Source organism: Schistocerca gregaria, chromosome 2, assembly GCF_023897955.1.
Source record: "Schistocerca gregaria isolate iqSchGreg1 chromosome 2, iqSchGreg1.2, whole genome shotgun sequence".
NCBI classification, from domain to species: domain Eukaryota; kingdom Metazoa; phylum Arthropoda; class Insecta; order Orthoptera; family Acrididae; genus Schistocerca; species Schistocerca gregaria.
In genome coordinates, this window is record NC_064921.1 from 771,494,741 (window position 1) to 771,511,122 (window position 16,382).

At 54.3% G+C, this 16,382-nt stretch overlaps 39 non-coding genes across 39 annotated transcripts; 32 read left to right on the plus strand and 7 right to left on the minus strand.

Annotated features, from left to right (window-relative positions):
- Window positions 1-72: 72 nt before the first annotated feature.
- Window positions 73-143, plus strand: Trnag-gcc (transfer RNA glycine (anticodon GCC)). Its single transcript has one exon. It is a non-coding gene; the product is annotated as a tRNA-Gly (tRNA).
- Window positions 144-524: 381 nt separating this feature from the next.
- On the plus strand, window positions 525-597 carry Trnam-cau (transfer RNA methionine (anticodon CAU)). The gene has a single exon. It is a non-coding gene; the product is annotated as a tRNA-Met (tRNA).
- A 296-nt stretch (window positions 598-893) lies between these two features.
- Trnae-uuc (transfer RNA glutamic acid (anticodon UUC)) lies at window positions 894-965 on the plus strand. The gene has a single exon. It is a non-coding gene; the product is annotated as a tRNA-Glu (tRNA).
- A 198-nt stretch (window positions 966-1,163) lies between these two features.
- Window positions 1,164-1,237, plus strand: Trnai-aau (transfer RNA isoleucine (anticodon AAU)). Its single transcript has one exon. It is a non-coding gene; the product is annotated as a tRNA-Ile (tRNA).
- Window positions 1,238-1,811: 574 nt separating this feature from the next.
- On the minus strand, window positions 1,812-1,883 carry Trnag-ucc (transfer RNA glycine (anticodon UCC)). The gene has a single exon. It is a non-coding gene; the product is annotated as a tRNA-Gly (tRNA).
- Window positions 1,884-2,224: 341 nt separating this feature from the next.
- On the plus strand, window positions 2,225-2,295 carry Trnag-gcc (transfer RNA glycine (anticodon GCC)). Its single transcript has one exon. It is a non-coding gene; the product is annotated as a tRNA-Gly (tRNA).
- A 381-nt stretch (window positions 2,296-2,676) lies between these two features.
- Window positions 2,677-2,749, plus strand: Trnam-cau (transfer RNA methionine (anticodon CAU)). Its single transcript has one exon. It is a non-coding gene; the product is annotated as a tRNA-Met (tRNA).
- A 296-nt stretch (window positions 2,750-3,045) lies between these two features.
- On the plus strand, window positions 3,046-3,117 carry Trnae-uuc (transfer RNA glutamic acid (anticodon UUC)). Its single transcript has one exon. It is a non-coding gene; the product is annotated as a tRNA-Glu (tRNA).
- A 198-nt stretch (window positions 3,118-3,315) lies between these two features.
- On the plus strand, window positions 3,316-3,389 carry Trnai-aau (transfer RNA isoleucine (anticodon AAU)). Its single transcript has one exon. It is a non-coding gene; the product is annotated as a tRNA-Ile (tRNA).
- Window positions 3,390-3,963: 574 nt separating this feature from the next.
- Trnag-ucc (transfer RNA glycine (anticodon UCC)) lies at window positions 3,964-4,035 on the minus strand. Its single transcript has one exon. It is a non-coding gene; the product is annotated as a tRNA-Gly (tRNA).
- Window positions 4,036-4,376: 341 nt separating this feature from the next.
- Trnag-gcc (transfer RNA glycine (anticodon GCC)) lies at window positions 4,377-4,447 on the plus strand. Its single transcript has one exon. It is a non-coding gene; the product is annotated as a tRNA-Gly (tRNA).
- A 381-nt stretch (window positions 4,448-4,828) lies between these two features.
- On the plus strand, window positions 4,829-4,901 carry Trnam-cau (transfer RNA methionine (anticodon CAU)). Its single transcript has one exon. It is a non-coding gene; the product is annotated as a tRNA-Met (tRNA).
- Window positions 4,902-5,197: 296 nt separating this feature from the next.
- On the plus strand, window positions 5,198-5,269 carry Trnae-uuc (transfer RNA glutamic acid (anticodon UUC)). Its single transcript has one exon. It is a non-coding gene; the product is annotated as a tRNA-Glu (tRNA).
- Window positions 5,270-5,467: 198 nt separating this feature from the next.
- On the plus strand, window positions 5,468-5,541 carry Trnai-aau (transfer RNA isoleucine (anticodon AAU)). The gene has a single exon. It is a non-coding gene; the product is annotated as a tRNA-Ile (tRNA).
- A 576-nt stretch (window positions 5,542-6,117) lies between these two features.
- Window positions 6,118-6,189, minus strand: Trnag-ucc (transfer RNA glycine (anticodon UCC)). The gene has a single exon. It is a non-coding gene; the product is annotated as a tRNA-Gly (tRNA).
- Window positions 6,190-6,530: 341 nt separating this feature from the next.
- On the plus strand, window positions 6,531-6,601 carry Trnag-gcc (transfer RNA glycine (anticodon GCC)). The gene has a single exon. It is a non-coding gene; the product is annotated as a tRNA-Gly (tRNA).
- Window positions 6,602-6,982: 381 nt separating this feature from the next.
- On the plus strand, window positions 6,983-7,055 carry Trnam-cau (transfer RNA methionine (anticodon CAU)). The gene has a single exon. It is a non-coding gene; the product is annotated as a tRNA-Met (tRNA).
- A 296-nt stretch (window positions 7,056-7,351) lies between these two features.
- Window positions 7,352-7,423, plus strand: Trnae-uuc (transfer RNA glutamic acid (anticodon UUC)). The gene has a single exon. It is a non-coding gene; the product is annotated as a tRNA-Glu (tRNA).
- A 198-nt stretch (window positions 7,424-7,621) lies between these two features.
- Trnai-aau (transfer RNA isoleucine (anticodon AAU)) lies at window positions 7,622-7,695 on the plus strand. The gene has a single exon. It is a non-coding gene; the product is annotated as a tRNA-Ile (tRNA).
- A 576-nt stretch (window positions 7,696-8,271) lies between these two features.
- Window positions 8,272-8,343, minus strand: Trnag-ucc (transfer RNA glycine (anticodon UCC)). Its single transcript has one exon. It is a non-coding gene; the product is annotated as a tRNA-Gly (tRNA).
- A 341-nt stretch (window positions 8,344-8,684) lies between these two features.
- Trnag-gcc (transfer RNA glycine (anticodon GCC)) lies at window positions 8,685-8,755 on the plus strand. The gene has a single exon. It is a non-coding gene; the product is annotated as a tRNA-Gly (tRNA).
- A 381-nt stretch (window positions 8,756-9,136) lies between these two features.
- On the plus strand, window positions 9,137-9,209 carry Trnam-cau (transfer RNA methionine (anticodon CAU)). Its single transcript has one exon. It is a non-coding gene; the product is annotated as a tRNA-Met (tRNA).
- Window positions 9,210-9,505: 296 nt separating this feature from the next.
- Window positions 9,506-9,577, plus strand: Trnae-uuc (transfer RNA glutamic acid (anticodon UUC)). The gene has a single exon. It is a non-coding gene; the product is annotated as a tRNA-Glu (tRNA).
- A 198-nt stretch (window positions 9,578-9,775) lies between these two features.
- Trnai-aau (transfer RNA isoleucine (anticodon AAU)) lies at window positions 9,776-9,849 on the plus strand. Its single transcript has one exon. It is a non-coding gene; the product is annotated as a tRNA-Ile (tRNA).
- Window positions 9,850-10,423: 574 nt separating this feature from the next.
- Window positions 10,424-10,495, minus strand: Trnag-ucc (transfer RNA glycine (anticodon UCC)). The gene has a single exon. It is a non-coding gene; the product is annotated as a tRNA-Gly (tRNA).
- Window positions 10,496-10,836: 341 nt separating this feature from the next.
- Trnag-gcc (transfer RNA glycine (anticodon GCC)) lies at window positions 10,837-10,907 on the plus strand. Its single transcript has one exon. It is a non-coding gene; the product is annotated as a tRNA-Gly (tRNA).
- Window positions 10,908-11,288: 381 nt separating this feature from the next.
- Trnam-cau (transfer RNA methionine (anticodon CAU)) lies at window positions 11,289-11,361 on the plus strand. The gene has a single exon. It is a non-coding gene; the product is annotated as a tRNA-Met (tRNA).
- Window positions 11,362-11,657: 296 nt separating this feature from the next.
- Window positions 11,658-11,729, plus strand: Trnae-uuc (transfer RNA glutamic acid (anticodon UUC)). Its single transcript has one exon. It is a non-coding gene; the product is annotated as a tRNA-Glu (tRNA).
- A 198-nt stretch (window positions 11,730-11,927) lies between these two features.
- Trnai-aau (transfer RNA isoleucine (anticodon AAU)) lies at window positions 11,928-12,001 on the plus strand. Its single transcript has one exon. It is a non-coding gene; the product is annotated as a tRNA-Ile (tRNA).
- Window positions 12,002-12,575: 574 nt separating this feature from the next.
- On the minus strand, window positions 12,576-12,647 carry Trnag-ucc (transfer RNA glycine (anticodon UCC)). The gene has a single exon. It is a non-coding gene; the product is annotated as a tRNA-Gly (tRNA).
- Window positions 12,648-12,988: 341 nt separating this feature from the next.
- On the plus strand, window positions 12,989-13,059 carry Trnag-gcc (transfer RNA glycine (anticodon GCC)). The gene has a single exon. It is a non-coding gene; the product is annotated as a tRNA-Gly (tRNA).
- Window positions 13,060-13,440: 381 nt separating this feature from the next.
- Trnam-cau (transfer RNA methionine (anticodon CAU)) lies at window positions 13,441-13,513 on the plus strand. Its single transcript has one exon. It is a non-coding gene; the product is annotated as a tRNA-Met (tRNA).
- Window positions 13,514-13,809: 296 nt separating this feature from the next.
- Window positions 13,810-13,881, plus strand: Trnae-uuc (transfer RNA glutamic acid (anticodon UUC)). The gene has a single exon. It is a non-coding gene; the product is annotated as a tRNA-Glu (tRNA).
- A 198-nt stretch (window positions 13,882-14,079) lies between these two features.
- Window positions 14,080-14,153, plus strand: Trnai-aau (transfer RNA isoleucine (anticodon AAU)). The gene has a single exon. It is a non-coding gene; the product is annotated as a tRNA-Ile (tRNA).
- Window positions 14,154-14,727: 574 nt separating this feature from the next.
- Trnag-ucc (transfer RNA glycine (anticodon UCC)) lies at window positions 14,728-14,799 on the minus strand. The gene has a single exon. It is a non-coding gene; the product is annotated as a tRNA-Gly (tRNA).
- Window positions 14,800-15,140: 341 nt separating this feature from the next.
- Window positions 15,141-15,211, plus strand: Trnag-gcc (transfer RNA glycine (anticodon GCC)). Its single transcript has one exon. It is a non-coding gene; the product is annotated as a tRNA-Gly (tRNA).
- A 381-nt stretch (window positions 15,212-15,592) lies between these two features.
- Window positions 15,593-15,665, plus strand: Trnam-cau (transfer RNA methionine (anticodon CAU)). The gene has a single exon. It is a non-coding gene; the product is annotated as a tRNA-Met (tRNA).
- Window positions 15,666-15,961: 296 nt separating this feature from the next.
- Window positions 15,962-16,033, plus strand: Trnae-uuc (transfer RNA glutamic acid (anticodon UUC)). The gene has a single exon. It is a non-coding gene; the product is annotated as a tRNA-Glu (tRNA).
- A 198-nt stretch (window positions 16,034-16,231) lies between these two features.
- Trnai-aau (transfer RNA isoleucine (anticodon AAU)) lies at window positions 16,232-16,305 on the plus strand. Its single transcript has one exon. It is a non-coding gene; the product is annotated as a tRNA-Ile (tRNA).
- Window positions 16,306-16,382: the final 77 nt, after the last annotated feature.

Here is a 16,382-nt window from a genome sequence, read left to right on the forward strand (position 1 = left end):
GCGCTTGACGACAGTCCCACTTTCCCTCAAGACAACTGCTCGGGAAGCAGCGTGAAGTTGCTACCGGCCGGAGCATCGGTGGTTCAGTGGTAGAATGCTCGCCTGCCACGCGGGCGGCCCGGGTTCGATTCCCGGCCGATGCATCATTTTGCTTTTCCCGCGGTAATGCTGCCGTGTGGCTTGCGCGCTTTACATGCACGATCCACAAGAATGTGTAGCTGGATTCCTTTGAGAAGAACCGAGAACGCAGCACTAGCGGGTCCCCACTGGGACGCTCGCATCATGTTCTACAGACTAGCGTCGGCCTGGCCTCACAAGTTGCTGTGTCCAGGTGCCTCCGAGGCACTGAACTTTAACGACAAGGAGTGCTGCCTATCGTTGCAAAAGCTGCAGCAACACCGCAATTAACTGGGCCGGCAATGGACGTGTAGCAAACAGAACACGTTATCCAGGAAGTACAGTGTCTTCACGTCTAACATTGGGTATGATACTTACCCAGTTTCCAGGACAAAGGGTTCACCGGTGCCTCGGTAGCGCAGTAGGCAGCGCGTAAGTCTCATAATCTTAAGGTCGTGAGTTCGATCCTCACCTGGGGCATTTAATTTTCTGTGACTGATGGTGGTGCTGTTGCTGGGGCCCCAACTTATTTCTTGTTTGTTATCCACAACGCTTCAGCGGGAAAATGTTTACTTCCTGTTATTGCTACTTACAGCTTCCCTTTTTCTCTTCTCCCAGCAGAGCATGAAGCCAAAAGCATTGCTCTGAGACGTTTGAGGTGCGCGCCTTGCCAGTCAGCATGCGCAAAGATGCTCGCAAAGAGAGATGGGCGCCGACGCGGGACTCGGCACGAAATGCGACAAGGGACCGTCCGAACCGTCGAAGAGACGCACAGATCCGGTGTGGTCTAGTGGCTAGGATACCTGGCTTTCACCCAGGAGGCCCGGGTTCGATTCCCGGTACCGGAACGGAATTTTTTCCACACTACTCGTGACAAGTTTGAGCTGTCCGAGCTGCCGTTTCCCGTCCTGCTCGCAATATAGCTACTGTTTCGTGACAGTCAGCAGAATATAGACGAGGGAAGCAGACACACGACGGCCATAGAAATGGTGTATGGCTTCATGCCACACGGTTCCAGCGTAGGCCTGAGCAACTGCATCTGTCGAGGCCCGTTAGCTCAGTTGGTTAGAGCGTCGTGCTAATAACGCGAAGGTCGTGGGTTCGATCCCCCCACGGGCCACTACGCTTTTACTACTACGAAAAGGCAGCGCCGATTTCAGCTGGCGAGTGTGATGACCACCCTGCGTGGAAGTTGACAGAGGTTCCAAACCCGACCTGTCGGGAAGCGCTACAGCATTCACTCGCCAATGGCCATAGTGTGCACAAAACACTGGTTCTCAACCGATAAAGAGAAAACGAAAGGAAATGTCCGATTGCCGATGCGTAACAACTTTGGCCCTTGTCAGTACTTGGGCGGGTAAGTGCATCGGAACACAGGGTACTGTCGGCAGTTTTACTTCCTATTTTTCTTTCTCCTTTGTTTTCGGAGCCACAGCCCGATTCGGTCAGGGAGACGCCACCGTGAAATGAAGGGGCGTGCTGTGTGTCCATCGCCTCGCCTCTCCTTACCTCTCTCAGTCGTTTCTCGTGCTTGTTGTTTTGATATAGGCCGATTTGAGAGCGTCAGCTCTCGCAAAGTCGAGACAAGTCGAGACACACTACAGGCTGGTCTGCAGCGAGTAACAGGGAGGAAAAAAAAACATTAATTTCAAGGAGCGTGGCAAAAGTACTCAAACGCGAAATTAAAAGCCTGCTGCGGTGGCCGGGAATCGAACCCGGATCAACTGCTTGGAAGGCAACTATGCTGACCATTACACCACCACCGCACAAGCGAGTGCCCCGGCGCCGCACTGTGTCGGCTTCCCGCCTGTCGGCAGCGGCCGAAGGTGGTGGTACCTGGCAGGCGCATTTCGAGGTAGGCTAGGGGAGCACATCCAGACGCATTCGGACAGCATATCCGCGCACATTTCGCATCCTTTGGCAAGAGTCGGCTCCGGTGACGCAAGAGTACGCAGAGGACCGCGTTCTGGCGGCGATTTTAAGCAGTACAGTGCAGGGTTCAGCGTCTGCAGCATCTTCTCGACAGAATGCTATGGCGCTTGACGACAGTCCCACTTTCCCTCAAGACAACTGCTCGGGAAGCAGCGTGAAGTTGCTACCGGCCGGAGCATCGGTGGTTCAGTGGTAGAATGCTCGCCTGCCACGCGGGCGGCCCGGGTTCGATTCCCGGCCGATGCATCATTTTGCTTTTCCCGCGGTAATGCTGCCGTGTGGCTTGCGCGCTTTACATGCACGATCCACAAGAATGTGTAGCTGGATTCCTTTGAGAAGAACCGAGAACGCAGCACTAGCGGGTCCCCACTGGGACGCTCGCATCATGTTCTACAGACTAGCGTCGGCCTGGCCTCACAAGTTGCTGTGTCCAGGTGCCTCCGAGGCACTGAACTTTAACGACAAGGAGTGCTGCCTATCGTTGCAAAAGCTGCAGCAACACCGCAATTAACTGGGCCGGCAATGGACGTGTAGCAAACAGAACACGTTATCCAGGAAGTACAGTGTCTTCACGTCTAACATTGGGTATGATACTTACCCAGTTTCCAGGACAAAGGGTTCACCGGTGCCTCGGTAGCGCAGTAGGCAGCGCGTAAGTCTCATAATCTTAAGGTCGTGAGTTCGATCCTCACCTGGGGCATTTAATTTTCTGTGACTGATGGTGGTGCTGTTGCTGGGGCCCCAACTTATTTCTTGTTTGTTATCCACAACGCTTCAGCGGGAAAATGTTTACTTCCTGTTATTGCTACTTACAGCTTCCCTTTTTCTCTTCTCCCAGCAGAGCATGAAGCCAAAAGCATTGCTCTGAGACGTTTGAGGTGCGCGCCTTGCCAGTCAGCATGCGCAAAGATGCTCGCAAAGAGAGATGGGCGCCGACGCGGGACTCGGCACGAAATGCGACAAGGGACCGTCCGAACCGTCGAAGAGACGCACAGATCCGGTGTGGTCTAGTGGCTAGGATACCTGGCTTTCACCCAGGAGGCCCGGGTTCGATTCCCGGTACCGGAACGGAATTTTTTCCACACTACTCGTGACAAGTTTGAGCTGTCCGAGCTGCCGTTTCCCGTCCTGCTCGCAATATAGCTACTGTTTCGTGACAGTCAGCAGAATATAGACGAGGGAAGCAGACACACGACGGCCATAGAAATGGTGTATGGCTTCATGCCACACGGTTCCAGCGTAGGCCTGAGCAACTGCATCTGTCGAGGCCCGTTAGCTCAGTTGGTTAGAGCGTCGTGCTAATAACGCGAAGGTCGTGGGTTCGATCCCCCCACGGGCCACTACGCTTTTACTACTACGAAAAGGCAGCGCCGATTTCAGCTGGCGAGTGTGATGACCACCCTGCGTGGAAGTTGACAGAGGTTCCAAACCCGACCTGTCGGGAAGCGCTACAGCATTCACTCGCCAATGGCCATAGTGTGCACAAAACACTGGTTCTCAACCGATAAAGAGAAAACGAAAGGAAATGTCCGATTGCCGATGCGTAACAACTTTGGCCCTTGTCAGTACTTGGGCGGGTAAGTGCATCGGAACACAGGGTACTGTCGGCAGTTTTACTTCCTATTTTTCTTTCTCCTTTGTTTTCGGAGCCACAGCCCGATTCGGTCAGGGAGACGCCACCGTGAAATGAAGGGGCGTGCTGTGTGTCCATCGCCTCGCCTCTCCTTACCTCTCTCAGTCGTTTCTCGTGCTTGTTGTTTTGATATAGGCCGATTTGAGAGCGTCAGCTCTCGCAAAGTCGAGACAAGTCGAGACACACTACAGGCTGGTCTGCAGCGAGTAACAGGGAGGAAAAAAAAACATTAATTTCAAGGAGCGTGGCAAAAGTACTCAAACGCGAAATTAAAAGCCTGCTGCGGTGGCCGGGAATCGAACCCGGATCAACTGCTTGGAAGGCAACTATGCTGACCATTACACCACCACCGCACAAGCGAGTGCCCCGGCGCCGCACTGTGTCGGCTTCCCGCCTGTCGGCAGCGGCCGAAGGTGGTGGTACCTGGCAGGCGCATTTCGAGGTAGGCTAGGGGAGCACATCCAGACGCATTCGGACAGCATATCCGCGCACATTTCGCATCCTTTGGCAAGAGTCGGCTCCGGTGACGCAAGAGTACGCAGAGGACCGCGTTCTGGCGGCGATTTTAAGCAGTACAGTGCAGGGTTCAGCGTCTGCAGCATCTTCTCGACAGAATGCTATGGCGCTTGACGACAGTCCCACTTTCCCTCAAGACAACTGCTCGGGAAGCAGCGTGAAGTTGCTACCGGCCGGAGCATCGGTGGTTCAGTGGTAGAATGCTCGCCTGCCACGCGGGCGGCCCGGGTTCGATTCCCGGCCGATGCATCATTTTGCTTTTCCCGCGGTAATGCTGCCGTGTGGCTTGCGCGCTTTACATGCACGATCCACAAGAATGTGTAGCTGGATTCCTTTGAGAAGAACCGAGAACGCAGCACTAGCGGGTCCCCACTGGGACGCTCGCATCATGTTCTACAGACTAGCGTCGGCCTGGCCTCACAAGTTGCTGTGTCCAGGTGCCTCCGAGGCACTGAACTTTAACGACAAGGAGTGCTGCCTATCGTTGCAAAAGCTGCAGCAACACCGCAATTAACTGGGCCGGCAATGGACGTGTAGCAAACAGAACACGTTATCCAGGAAGTACAGTGTCTTCACGTCTAACATTGGGTATGATACTTACCCAGTTTCCAGGACAAAGGGTTCACCGGTGCCTCGGTAGCGCAGTAGGCAGCGCGTAAGTCTCATAATCTTAAGGTCGTGAGTTCGATCCTCACCCGGGGCATTTAATTTTCTGTGACTGATGGTGGTGCTGTTGCTGGGGCCCCAACTTATTTCTTGTTTGTTATCCACAACGCTTCAGCGGGAAAATGTTTACTTCCTGTTATTGCTACTTACAGCTTCCCTTTTTCTCTTCTCCCAGCAGAGCATGAAGCCAAAAGCATTGCTCTGAGACGTTTGAGGTGCGCGCCTTGCCAGTCAGCATGCGCAAAGATGCTCGCAAAGAGAGATGGGCGCCGACGCGGGACTCGGCACGAAATGCGACAAGGGACCGTCCGAACCGTCGAAGAGACGCACAGATCCGGTGTGGTCTAGTGGCTAGGATACCTGGCTTTCACCCAGGAGGCCCGGGTTCGATTCCCGGTACCGGAACGGAATTTTTTCCACACTACTCGTGACAAGTTTGAGCTGTCCGAGCTGCCGTTTCCCGTCCTGCTCGCAATATAGCTACTGTTTCGTGACAGTCAGCAGAATATAGACGAGGGAAGCAGACACACGACGGCCATAGAAATGGTGTATGGCTTCATGCCACACGGTTCCAGCGTAGGCCTGAGCAACTGCATCTGTCGAGGCCCGTTAGCTCAGTTGGTTAGAGCGTCGTGCTAATAACGCGAAGGTCGTGGGTTCGATCCCCCCACGGGCCACTACGCTTTTACTACTACGAAAAGGCAGCGCCGGTTTCAGCTGGCGAGTGTGATGACCACCCTGCGTGGAAGTTGACAGAGGTTCCAAACCCGACCTGTCGGGAAGCGCTACAGCATTCACTCGCCAATGGTCATAGTGTGCACAAAACACTGGTTCTCAACCGATAAAGAGAAAACGAAAGGAAATGTCCGATTGCCGATGCGTAACAACTTTGGCCCTTGTCAGTACTTGGGCGGGTAAGTGCATCGGAACACAGGGTACTGTCGGCAGTTTTACTTCCTATTTTTCTTTCTCCTTTGTTTTCGGAGCCACAGCCCTATTCGGTCAGGGAGACGCCACCGTGAAATGAAGGGGCGTGCTGTGTGTCCATCGCCTCGCCTCTCCTTACCTCTCTCAGTCGTTTCTCGTGCTTGTTGTTTTGATATAGGCCGATTTGAGAGCGTCAGCTCTCGTGTCAGCTCTCGCAAAGTCGAGACACACTACAGGCTGGTCTGCAGCGAGTAACAGGGAGGAAAAAAAAACATTAATTTCAAGGCGCGTGGCAAAAGTACTCAAACGCGAAATTAAAAGCCTGCTGCGGTGGCCGGGAATCGAACCCGGATCAACTGCTTGGAAGGCAACTATGCTGACCATTACACCACCACCGCACAAGCGAGTGCCCCGGCGCCGCACTGTGTCGGCTTCCCGCCTGTCGGCAGCGGCCGAAGGTGGTGGTACCTGGCAGGCGCATTTCGAGGTAGGCTAGGGGAGCACATCCAGACGCATTCGGACAGCATATCCGCGCACATTTCGCATCCTTTGGCAAGAGTCGGCTCCGGTGACGCAAGAGTACGCAGAGGACCGCGTTCTGGCGGCGATTTTAAGCAGTACAGTGCAGGGTTCAGCGTCTGCAGCATCTTCTCGACAGAATGCTATGGCGCTTGACGACAGTCCCACTTTCCCTCAAGACAACTGCTCGGGAAGCAGCGTGAAATTGCTACCGGCCGGAGCATCGGTGGTTCAGTGGTAGAATGCTCGCCTGCCACGCGGGCGGCCCGGGTTCGATTCCCGGCCGATGCATCATTTTGCTTTTCCCGCGGTAATGCTGCCGTGTGGCTTGCGCGCTTTACATGCACGATCCACAAGAATGTGTAGCTGGATTCCTTTGAGAAGAACCGAGAACGCAGCACTAGCGGGTCCCCACTGGGACGCTCGCATCATGTTCTACAGACTAGCGTCGGCCTGGCCTCACAAGTTGCTGTGTCCAGGTGCCTCCGAGGCACTGAACTTTAACGACAAGGAGTGCTGCCTATCGTTGCAAAAGCTGCAGCAACACCGCAATTAACTGGGCCGGCAATGGACGTGTAGCAAACAGAACACGTTATCCAGGAAGTACAGTGTCTTCACGTCTAACATTGGGTATGATACTTACCCAGTTTCCAGGACAAAGGGTTCACCGGTGCCTCGGTAGCGCAGTAGGCAGCGCGTAAGTCTCATAATCTTAAGGTCGTGAGTTCGATCCTCACCCGGGGCATTTAATTTTCTGTGACTGATGGTGGTGCTGTTGCTGGGGCCCCAACTTATTTCTTGTTTGTTATCCACAACGCTTCAGCGGGAAAATGTTTACTTCCTGTTATTGCTACTTACAGCTTCCCTTTTTCTCTTCTCCCAGCAGAGCATGAAGCCAAAAGCATTGCTCTGAGACGTTTGAGGTGCGCGCCTTGCCAGTCAGCATGCGCAAAGATGCTCGCAAAGAGAGATGGGCGCCGACGCGGGACTCGGCACGAAATGCGACAAGGGACCGTCCGAACCGTCGAAGAGACGCACAGATCCGGTGTGGTCTAGTGGCTAGGATACCTGGCTTTCACCCAGGAGGCCCGGGTTCGATTCCCGGTACCGGAACGGAATTTTTTCCACACTACTCGTGACAAGTTTGAGCTGTCCGAGCTGCCGTTTCCCGTCCTGCTCGCAATATAGCTACTGTTTCGTGACAGTCAGCAGAATATAGACGAGGGAAGCAGACACACGACGGCCATAGAAATGGTGTATGGCTTCATGCCACACGGTTCCAGCGTAGGCCTGAGCAACTGCATCTGTCGAGGCCCGTTAGCTCAGTTGGTTAGAGCGTCGTGCTAATAACGCGAAGGTCGTGGGTTCGATCCCCCCACGGGCCACTACGCTTTTACTACTACGAAAAGGCAGCGCCGGTTTCAGCTGGCGAGTGTGATGACCACCCTGCGTGGAAGTTGACAGAGGTTCCAAACCCGACCTGTCGGGAAGCGCTACAGCATTCACTCGCCAATGGTCATAGTGTGCACAAAACACTGGTTCTCAACCGATAAAGAGAAAACGAAAGGAAATGTCCGATTGCCGATGCGTAACAACTTTGGCCCTTGTCAGTACTTGGGCGGGTAAGTGCATCGGAACACAGGGTACTGTCGGCAGTTTTACTTCCTATTTTTCTTTCTCCTTTGTTTTCGGAGCCACAGCCCGATTCGGTCAGGGAGACGCCACCGTGAAATGAAGGGGCGTGCTGTGTGTCCATCGCCTCGCCTCTCCTTACCTCTCTCAGTCGTTTCTCGTGCTTGTTGTTTTGATATAGGCCGATTTGAGAGCGTCAGCTCTCGCGTCAGCTCTCGCAAAGTCGAGACACACTACAGGCTGGTCTGCAGCGAGTAACAGGGAGGAAAAAAAAACATTAATTTCAAGGCGCGTGGCAAAAGTACTCAAACGCGAAATTAAAAGCCTGCTGCGGTGGCCGGGAATCGAACCCGGATCAACTGCTTGGAAGGCAACTATGCTGACCATTACACCACCACCGCACAAGCGAGTGCCCCGGCGCCGCACTGTGTCGGCTTCCCGCCTGTCGGCAGCGGCCGAAGGTGGTGGTACCTGGCAGGCGCATTTCGAGGTAGGCTAGGGGAGCACATCCAGACGCATTCGGACAGCATATCCGCGCACATTTCGCATCCTTTGGCAAGAGTCGGCTCCGGTGACGCAAGAGTACGCAGAGGACCGCGTTCTGGCGGCGATTTTAAGCAGTACAGTGCAGGGTTCAGCGTCTGCAGCATCTTCTCGACAGAATGCTATGGCGCTTGACGACAGTCCCACTTTCCCTCAAGACAACTGCTCGGGAAGCAGCGTGAAATTGCTACCGGCCGGAGCATCGGTGGTTCAGTGGTAGAATGCTCGCCTGCCACGCGGGCGGCCCGGGTTCGATTCCCGGCCGATGCATCATTTTGCTTTTCCCGCGGTAATGCTGCCGTGTGGCTTGCGCGCTTTACATGCACGATCCACAAGAATGTGTAGCTGGATTCCTTTGAGAAGAACCGAGAACGCAGCACTAGCGGGTCCCCACTGGGACGCTCGCATCATGTTCTACAGACTAGCGTCGGCCTGGCCTCACAAGTTGCTGTGTCCAGGTGCCTCCGAGGCACTGAACTTTAACGACAAGGAGTGCTGCCTATCGTTGCAAAAGCTGCAGCAACACCGCAATTAACTGGGCCGGCAATGGACGTGTAGCAAACAGAACACGTTATCCAGGAAGTACAGTGTCTTCACGTCTAACATTGGGTATGATACTTACCCAGTTTCCAGGACAAACGGTTCACCGGTGCCTCGGTAGCGCAGTAGGCAGCGCGTAAGTCTCATAATCTTAAGGTCGTGAGTTCGATCCTCACCCGGGGCATTTAATTTTCTGTGACTGATGGTGGTGCTGTTGCTGGGGCCCCAACTTATTTCTTGTTTGTTATCCACAACGCTTCAGCGGGAAAATGTTTACTTCCTGTTATTGCTACTTACAGCTTCCCTTTTTCTCTTCTCCCAGCAGAGCATGAAGCCAAAAGCATTGCTCTGAGACGTTTGAGGTGCGCGCCTTGCCAGTCAGCATGCGCAAAGATGCTCGCAAAGAGAGATGGGCGCCGACGCGGGACTCGGCACGAAATGCGACAAGGGACCGTCCGAACCGTCGAAGAGACGCACAGATCCGGTGTGGTCTAGTGGCTAGGATACCTGGCTTTCACCCAGGAGGCCCGGGTTCGATTCCCGGTACCGGAACGGAATTTTTTCCACACTACTCGTGACAAGTTTGAGCTGTCCGAGCTGCCGTTTCCCGTCCTGCTCGCAATATAGCTACTGTTTCGTGACAGTCAGCAGAATATAGACGAGGGAAGCAGACACACGACGGCCATAGAAATGGTGTATGGCTTCATGCCACACGGTTCCAGCGTAGGCCTGAGCAACTGCATCTGTCGAGGCCCGTTAGCTCAGTTGGTTAGAGCGTCGTGCTAATAACGCGAAGGTCGTGGGTTCGATCCCCCCACGGGCCACTACGCTTTTACTACTACGAAAAGGCAGCGCCGATTTCAGCTGGCGAGTGTGATGACCACCCTGCGTGGAAGTTGACAGAGGTTCCAAACCCGACCTGTCGGGAAGCGCTACAGCATTCACTCGCCAATGGCCATAGTGTGCACAAAACACTGGTTCTCAACCGATAAAGAGAAAACGAAAGGAAATGTCCGATTGCCGATGCGTAACAACTTTGGCCCTTGTCAGTACTTGGGCGGGTAAGTGCATCGGAACACAGGGTACTGTCGGCAGTTTTACTTCCTATTTTTCTTTCTCCTTTGTTTTCGGAGCCACAGCCCGATTCGGTCAGGGAGACGCCACCGTGAAATGAAGGGGCGTGCTGTGTGTCCATCGCCTCGCCTCTCCTTACCTCTCTCAGTCGTTTCTCGTGCTTGTTGTTTTGATATAGGCCGATTTGAGAGCGTCAGCTCTCGCAAAGTCGAGACAAGTCGAGACACACTACAGGCTGGTCTGCAGCGAGTAACAGGGAGGAAAAAAAAACATTAATTTCAAGGCGCGTGGCAAAAGTACTCAAACGCGAAATTAAAAGCCTGCTGCGGTGGCCGGGAATCGAACCCGGATCAACTGCTTGGAAGGCAACTATGCTGACCATTACACCACCACCGCACAAGCGAGTGCCCCGGCGCCGCACTGTGTCGGCTTCCCGCCTGTCGGCAGCGGCCGAAGGTGGTGGTACCTGGCAGGCGCATTTCGAGGTAGGCTAGGGGAGCACATCCAGACGCATTCGGACAGCATATCCGCGCACATTTCGCATCCTTTGGCAAGAGTCGGCTCCGGTGACGCAAGAGTACGCAGAGGACCGCGTTCTGGCGGCGATTTTAAGCAGTACAGTGCAGGGTTCAGCGTCTGCAGCATCTTCTCGACAGAATGCTATGGCGCTTGACGACAGTCCCACTTTCCCTCAAGACAACTGCTCGGGAAGCAGCGTGAAGTTGCTACCGGCCGGAGCATCGGTGGTTCAGTGGTAGAATGCTCGCCTGCCACGCGGGCGGCCCGGGTTCGATTCCCGGCCGATGCATCATTTTGCTTTTCCCGCGGTAATGCTGCCGTGTGGCTTGCGCGCTTTACATGCACGATCCACAAGAATGTGTAGCTGGATTCCTTTGAGAAGAACCGAGAACGCAGCACTAGCGGGTCCCCACTGGGACGCTCGCATCATGTTCTACAGACTAGCGTCGGCCTGGCCTCACAAGTTGCTGTGTCCAGGTGCCTCCGAGGCACTGAACTTTAACGACAAGGAGTGCTGCCTATCGTTGCAAAAGCTGCAGCAACACCGCAATTAACTGGGCCGGCAATGGACGTGTAGCAAACAGAACACGTTATCCAGGAAGTACAGTGTCTTCACGTCTAACATTGGGTATGATACTTACCCAGTTTCCAGGACAAAGGGTTCACCGGTGCCTCGGTAGCGCAGTAGGCAGCGCGTAAGTCTCATAATCTTAAGGTCGTGAGTTCGATCCTCACCCGGGGCATTTAATTTTCTGTGACTGATGGTGGTGCTGTTGCTGGGGCCCCAACTTATTTCTTGTTTGTTATCCACAACGCTTCAGCGGGAAAATGTTTACTTCCTGTTATTGCTACTTACAGCTTCCCTTTTTCTCTTCTCCCAGCAGAGCATGAAGCCAAAAGCATTGCTCTGAGACGTTTGAGGTGCGCGCCTTGCCAGTCAGCATGCGCAAAGATGCTCGCAAAGAGAGATGGGCGCCGACGCGGGACTCGGCACGAAATGCGACAAGGGACCGTCCGAACCGTCGAAGAGACGCACAGATCCGGTGTGGTCTAGTGGCTAGGATACCTGGCTTTCACCCAGGAGGCCCGGGTTCGATTCCCGGTACCGGAACGGAATTTTTTCCACACTACTCGTGACAAGTTTGAGCTGTCCGAGCTGCCGTTTCCCGTCCTGCTCGCAATATAGCTACTGTTTCGTGACAGTCAGCAGAATATAGACGAGGGAAGCAGACACACGACGGCCATAGAAATGGTGTATGGCTTCATGCCACACGGTTCCAGCGTAGGCCTGAGCAACTGCATCTGTCGAGGCCCGTTAGCTCAGTTGGTTAGAGCGTCGTGCTAATAACGCGAAGGTCGTGGGTTCGATCCCCCCACGGGCCACTACGCTTTTACTACTACGAAAAGGCAGCGCCGATTTCAGCTGGCGAGTGTGATGACCACCCTGCGTGGAAGTTGACAGAGGTTCCAAACCCGACCTGTCGGGAAGCGCTACAGCATTCACTCGCCAATGGCCATAGTGTGCACAAAACACTGGTTCTCAACCGATAAAGAGAAAACGAAAGGAAATGTCCGATTGCCGATGCGTAACAACTTTGGCCCTTGTCAGTACTTGGGCGGGTAAGTGCATCGGAACACAGGGTACTGTCGGCAGTTTTACTTCCTATTTTTCTTTCTCCTTTGTTTTCGGAGCCACAGCCCGATTCGGTCAGGGAGACGCCACCGTGAAATGAAGGGGCGTGCTGTGTGTCCATCGCCTCGCCTCTCCTTACCTCTCTCAATCGTTTCTCGTGCTTGTTGTTTTGATATAGGCCGATTTGAGAGCGTCAGCTCTCGCAAAGTCGAGACAAGTCGAGACACACTACAGGCTGGTCTGCAGCGAGTAACAGGGAGGAAAAAAAAACATTAATTTCAAGGCGCGTGGCAAAAGTACTCAAACGCGAAATTAAAAGCCTGCTGCGGTGGCCGGGAATCGAACCCGGATCAACTGCTTGGAAGGCAACTATGCTGACCATTACACCACCACCGCACAAGCGAGTGCCCCGGCGCCGCACTGTGTCGGCTTCCCGCCTGTCGGCAGCGGCCGAAGGTGGTGGTACCTGGCAGGCGCATTTCGAGGTAGGCTAGGGGAGCACATCCAGACGCATTCGGACAGCATATCCGCGCACATTTCGCATCCTTTGGCAAGAGTCGGCTCCGGTGACGCAAGAGTACGCAGAGGACCGCGTTCTGGCGGCGATTTTAAGCAGTACAGTGCAGGGTTCAGCGTCTGCAGCATCTTCTCGACAGAATGCTATGGCGCTTGACGACAGTCCCACTTTCCCTCAAGACAACTGCTCGGGAAGCAGCGTGAAGTTGCTACCGGCCGGAGCATCGGTGGTTCAGTGGTAGAATGCTCGCCTGCCACGCGGGCGGCCCGGGTTCGATTCCCGGCCGATGCATCATTTTGCTTTTCCCGCGGTAATGCTGCCGTGTGGCTTGCGCGCTTTACATGCACGATCCACAAGAATGTGTAGCTGGATTCCTTTGAGAAGAACCGAGAACGCAGCACTAGCGGGTCCCCACTGGGACGCTCGCATCATGTTCTACAGACTAGCGTCGGCCTGGCCTCACAAGTTGCTGTGTCCAGGTGCCTCCGAGGCACTGAACTTTAACGACAAGGAGTGCTGCCTATCGTTGCAAAAGCTGCAGCAACACCGCAATTAACTGGGCCGGCAATGGACGTGTAGCAAACAGAACACGTTATCCAGGAAGTACAGTGTCTTCACGTCTAACATTGGGTATGATACTTACCCAGTTTCCAGGACAAACGGTTCACCGGTGCCTCGGTAGCGCAGTAGGCAGCGCGCAAGTCTCATAATCTTAAGGTCGTGAGTTCGATCCTCACCTGGGGCATTTAATTTTCTGTGACTGATGGTGGTGCTGTTGCTGGGGCCCCAACTTATTTCTTGTTTGTTATCCACAACGCTTCAGCGGGAAAATGTTTACTTCCTGTTATTGCTACTTACAGCTTCCCTTTTTCTCTTCTCCCAGCAGAGCATGAAGCCAAAAGCATTGCTCTGAGACGTTTGAGGTTCGCGCCTTGCCAGTCAGCATGCGCAAAGATGCTCGCAAAGAGAGATGGGCGCCGACGCGGGACTCGGCACGAAATGCGACAAGGGACCGTCCGAACCGTCGAAGAGACGCACAGATCCGGTGTGGTCTAGTGGCTAGGATACCTGGCTTTCACCCAGGAGGCCCGGGTTCGATTCCCGGTACCGGAACGGAATTTTTTCCACACTACTCGTGACAAGTTTGAGCTGTCCGAGCTGCCGTTTCCCGTCCTGCTCGCAATATAGCTACTGTTTCGTGACAGTCAGCAGAATATAGACGAGGGAAGCAGACACACGACGGCCATAGAAATGGTGTATGGCTTCATGCCACACGGTTCCAGCGTAGGCCTGAGCAACTGCATCTGTCGAGGCCCGTTAGCTCAGTTGGTTAGAGCGTCGTGCTAATAACGCGAAGGTCGTGGGTTCGATCCCCCCACGGGCCACTACGCTTTTACTACTACGAAAAGGCAGCGCCGATTTCAGCTGGCGAGTGTGATGACCACCCTGCGTGGAAGTTGACAGAGGTTCCAAACCCGACCTGTCGGGAAGCGCTACAGCATTCACTCGCCAATGGCCATAGTGTGCACAAAACACTGGTTCTCAACCGATAAAGAGAAAACGAAAGGAAATGTCCGATTGCCGATGCGTAACAACTTTGGCCCTTGTCAGTACTTGGGCGGGTAAGTGCATCGGAACACAGGGTACTGTCGGCAGTTTTACTTCCTATTTTTCTTTCTCCTTTGTTTTCGGAGCCACAGCCCGATTCGGTCAGGGAGACGCCACCGTGAAATGAAGGGGCGTGCTGTGTGTCCATCGCCTCGCCTCTCCTTACCTCTCTCAGTCGTTTCTCGTGCTTGTTGTTTTGATATAGGCCGATTTGAGAGCGTCAGCTCTCGCAAAGTCGAGACAAGTCGAGACACACTACAGGCTGGTCTGCAGCGAGTAACAGGGAGGAAAAAAAAACATTAATTTCAAGGCGCGTGGCAAAAGTACTCAAACGCGAAATTAAAAGCCTGCTGCGGTGGCCGGGAATCGAACCCGGATCAACTGCTTGGAAGGCAACTATGCTGACCATTACACCACCACCGCACAAGCGAGTGCCCCGGCGCCGCACTGTGTCGGCTTCCCGCCTGTCGGCAGCGGCCGAAGGTGGTGGTACCTGGCAGGCGCATTTCGAGGTAGGCTAGGGGAGCACATCCAGACGCATTCGGACAGCATATCCGCGCACATTTCGCATCCTTTGGCAAGAGTCGGCTCCGGTGACGCAAGAGTACGCAGAGGACCGCGTTCTGGCGGCGATTTTAAGCAGTACAGTGCAGGGTTCAGCGTCTGCAGCATCTTCTCGACAGAATGCTATGGCGCTTGACGACAGTCCCACTTTCCCTCAAGACAACTGCTCGGGAAGCAGCGTGAAGTTGCTACCGGCCGGAGCATCGGTGGTTCAGTGGTAGAATGCTCGCCTGCCACGCGGGCGGCCCGGGTTCGATTCCCGGCCGATGCATCATTTTGCTTTTCCCGCGGTAATGCTGCCGTGTGGCTTGCGCGCTTTACATGCACGATCCACAAGAATGTGTAGCTGGATTCCTTTGAGAAGAACCGAGAACGCAGCACTAGCGGGTCCCCACTGGGACGCTCGCATCATGTTCTACAGACTAGCGTCGGCCTGGCCTCACAAGTTGCTGTGTCCAGGTGCCTCCGAGGCACTGAACTTTAACGACAAGGAGTGCTGCCTATCGTTGCAAAAGCTGCAGCAACACCGCAATTAACTGGGCCGGCAATGGACGTGTAGCAAACAGAACACGTTATCCAGGAAGTACAGTGTCTTCACGTCTAACATTGGGTATGATACTTACCCAGTTTCCAGGACAAACGGTTCACCGGTGCCTCGGTAGCGCAGTAGGCAGCGCGTAAGTCTCATAATCTTAAGGTCGTGAGTTCGATCCTCACCCGGGGCATTTAATTTTCTGTGACTGATGGTGGTGCTGTTGCTGGGGCCCCAACTTATTTCTTGTTTGTTATCCACAACGCTTCAGCGGGAAAATGTTTACTTCCTGTTATTGCTACTTACAGCTTCCCTTTTTCTCTTCTCCCAGCAGAGCATGAAGCCAAAAGCATTGCTCTGAGACGTTTGAGGTGCGCGCCTTGCCAGTCAGCATGCGCAAAGATGCTCGCAAAGAGAGATGGGCGCCGACGCGGGACTCGGCATGAAATGCGACAAGGGACCGTCCGAACCGTCGAAGAGACGCACAGATCCGGTGTGGTCTAGTGGCTAGGATACCTGGCTTTCACCCAGGAGGCCCGGGTTCGTTTCCCGGTACCGGAACGGAATTTTTTCCACACTACTCGTGACAAGTTTGAGCTGTCCGAGCTGCCGTTTCCCGTCCTGCTCGCAATATAGCTACTGTTTCGTGACAGTCAGCAGAATATAGACGAGGGAAGCAGACACACGACGGCCATAGAAATGGTGTATGGCTTCATGCCACACGGTTCCAGCGTAGGCCTGAGCAACTGCATCTGTCGAGGCCCGTTAGCTCAGTTGGTTAGAGCGTCGTGCTAATAACGCGAAGGTCGTGGGTTCGATCCCCCCACGGGCCACTACGCTTTTACTACTACGAAAAGGCAGCGCCGATTTCAGCTGGCGAGTGTGATGACCACCCTGCGTGGAAGTTGAC